A 3,689-nucleotide genomic window follows, 5' to 3' on the forward strand; every position below is an offset into this window, starting at 1 on the left:
GGATCACAGGTCTCTGTGATAATTTCACAAGCCCAACCCCCATACAGTTAGAAACAATCCCCTAGGTACACATTTAACCCTTTTATCGCCCCTGTGTTAACCCCTTTCCTGCCAATGGCATTATTACAATAACAGTGCATATTTTTAGCACTGATTACTGTAGTAATGTCACTGGTCCCCCAAAAGTGTAATTAAATGTCAGTTAGGGGTCCAATCTGTCCACCGCAATGTCGCAGTATTGATAAAAATCGCAGATCGCTGCCATTCCTAGTAAAAAAAATTTAAAAAAAAACAATAAAAATGACATAAATCTTTCCCATAGTTAGTAGACGCAATAACTTTTGCGCAAACCAATCAAAATATGCTTATTACGATTTTTTTTACCAAAAATATGTAGCAGACAACAAATTGGCCTAAAATGTTAAAAAAATTTGATTTTTAAATTTTTTTGAGGAATGTTATATAGCAGAATGTTAAAAATATTGTTTTTTTTTTTTTTTTTTTTTCCAGAATTGTCGCTCTATTTTTGTTTATAGAGCAAAAAATAAAAATTGCAGAGGTGATCAAATACCACCAAAAGAAAGCTCTATTTGTGGGAAAAAAAGGACATACATTTTATTTAAGTACAGCATCGTACAAACGCACAATTGTCTGTTAAAGTAACGCAGTGCTGAATCTCAAAAAATGGCCTGGTCATTAAGGGGGCCAGAAGTGGTTAATGATGGTTCAAAGCGAAACTAGGAAAATAGTCCCATGGGATTGTCACCACTTTTACCCATTTAATTTAATTCAATTATATTCTTTTCCACATCCCTCCAGGCCTATAGCAGAATGATGGCTGGGAGGGGAACCAGTTATCCTGACTGGGCGTCATCCAGCAGGATAATCTGCTCGTGTGCACCTCCGAGTAGTGCGGTGTATCCCTCTGACCCACCGCATCTGTGACCCTGGTAAAGAACCTATGACGTATGCTCTTTGCCATGTGATCAGATGTGTCCAATCACACCTGGTCACGTTGTAACCGGGAAGTGACGGTTTTTCGTGCTGACAAGGTGTTGATAGAGGAGAGCCGATCAGCGGCTTTCCTGACAGGGGGGGTCTGCGCTCATAATCAAGGCAAGGCATTGATTATCAGTGCAGAACCATCAAGGACGCCCACAAGTGCCCAGCAGGGATGCAAACCCATGCCCACCAGGTATGCCAAACTATGCCCACCAGGGAAGCCAATCAATGCCCATTAGGGATGCCAATCAGTGCCCATCAGTAATGCCTGTCAGTGCCTCCTCATCAGTGCTGCCTATCAGTGCCATCTATTCGTGCCCATCATTGCTTATCAGTGCCACCCATCAGTGCCCATCAGTGCCACCTATTATTGCCCACCAGTGCTGCCTATCAGTGCCCATCAGTGCCAACTCTTAGTGCCCATCAGTGCTGCATATCAGTGCCCATTAGTGCTGCATATCTGTGCCGTCTATCAGTGCTGCATATTAGTGCCTCATCATCAGTGCCCATCAGTGGCACCTCTTTAGTGACGCCTCATCAGTGCCCATTAGTGCCGCCTCATGAGTGCTTGTCAGTTCAGCCTCATCAGTGCCCATCAGTGAAAGAGAAAACGTACTTATTTACTCAATTTTATAACAGAAACAAAGAAAAACTTTTTTTTTCAAATTTTTTTTGCAAAAAATAAAAAACCCAGTGGTGATCAAAGACAACCAAAAGAAAGCTCTATTTGTGGGGAAAAAAATTATAAAAGTTTCATATGGGTACAGTATTGCATGAGCACGCAATTGTCATTCAAACTGCGACAGCGCTGAAAGCTGAAACTTTTCCTGGGCAGAAAGGGGGTGAAGTGCCCTATATTGAAGTGGTTAATAAAAGGCTATGCTGACTGAAAGTGTAACAGAACCGCGACCCACACTGTGTTTGTGGGCTTCCGTCAGTATACCGCTTCCTCCCAGTCTTGAACATAGATATCAAATATTCCAGCTGCTCCCCATACAAAGCTAGCCGACAACTTAGCTTGTACATATTTTGGAACCTTCTATTTTATTGAAGAGTCCCATATAATTTATATACAGCATGGACATCCCCCTCCTGATCAGATTACCCTATCTGGTCAGGGGTTGCCTGATCACATTATCATATGCAGATGAAATTGTATACAGAAATAGAATTAACCTGAACTAATTATCTAGCCATCTGGACAGAACAAATATGTGAGTTTATTAACAATTAACAATGGGACATACAGGTTTAACAGAATACACATCACACCTTAATACACAGATAATAGGAAGAGACCACCAGTGACAGACTGTCCATCTCAGACATTGAAGTAAAATACACATTATCAGAAGAGAATCTTCAGTAGATAACAGGTGAGTATATCAGCTTATTCAATGATGTGTGGAAGACAGGTGGTTAAGCTGATGATATTAGCATCTGTTATAGGTCTGACTGTGTGAACCAGTCTTCATAAGTTTCTTGAGATAAATATTACGGTCCCATTTGAAGTAATCCAAACCATATTCTCAGTGTCCATTAGGTACCTGTCTTACTCCCAATGACGGCATCACAGTAAGTACCTGCTACTCTAGGGCTGCTTTGTTGGTTCTTTATGATTTGTTTAAGGTAACGGGTTGTCTGCTGTCCCTGAGAAGATTTACCTTTATCTTCAATCAGCTGAGTGCTGGATTGGTGACAAATCTTTTTGCAGGAAAACAGCTTGCCAATAAGTGTAACCTTTCACCTTTATATTCACCTTTGTTACTGGTTGGTGTCAGCATTTACTTCAGGACTATCACCTAGACTCAGCTATGGATTATCTATTCTACAGCCTTCCTTTGGATCTTTTGACCTGTTTCATCAACCACCCTTCCTTTTAATTGGTTCTTCCTTGTCGCGGTCAAACTTTCTGCTTCAATACATTTTTATTTTCACAAAGCAATGATTACAGTATCAAATGTTATATTAATATTTGCCATTAAAAAGGTACAGGAGCATCAGAATTTCACAAGTAATTCTTACTGGGTAATAAAAAAAAACTGAGAGAGAACCAATGCGCTACCTGAGGGGTATGACAGAAAGCAGTGGCCAATAATCATCCAAAAAGAAGAATGAAATAGAAAAAGAATAGAATACAGCAGAAAAAGCAGCCAATTATATTCGGTGTCTCCACCGTGTAAATCAAAATGTAAATCAAAAAAAATCGGCGCTAATTCATATATGTGAAATATCCAACAAAAATATATATATATAATGTAATTCCAAACAAATGTGCATGAAAATAAATGATAATAATCTCTAGTAGATAATAATAAGTGTAACTCCTGGTGCTATAAATAAATCAGTGCACAAATATAATCATAAAAATCCAATATAACCATAAGAAAGTCTATAATCGTGATTCTTCCAATAAAAAACGTGATTCCAAAGTGATGTTGTTCATTAAATATCCAGTGTAGTCTCTTATCCACCAAAACAAGAATGTGTGCAGTGGCCGCTTACCTTGTGCACACCCAAAATGAGCGTGTTTGGAAGGCTTCTTATACTGTATCAAATGAATGGTGGGATCCCCAATCATGGAACACCTTCTTCTGAACGAAATATGCAATCCTCCAAAGTATGGATATATCTCATAGGGATCAACAGAAACAGGCCATCATAGTGCAGTAAATTCCAGATGTAAT

The sequence above is a fragment of the Pelophylax lessonae genome (assembly GCF_965119305.1).
Source record: "Pelophylax lessonae genome assembly, chromosome: 4".
In the NCBI taxonomy this organism is placed as follows: domain Eukaryota; kingdom Metazoa; phylum Chordata; class Amphibia; order Anura; family Ranidae; genus Pelophylax; species Pelophylax lessonae.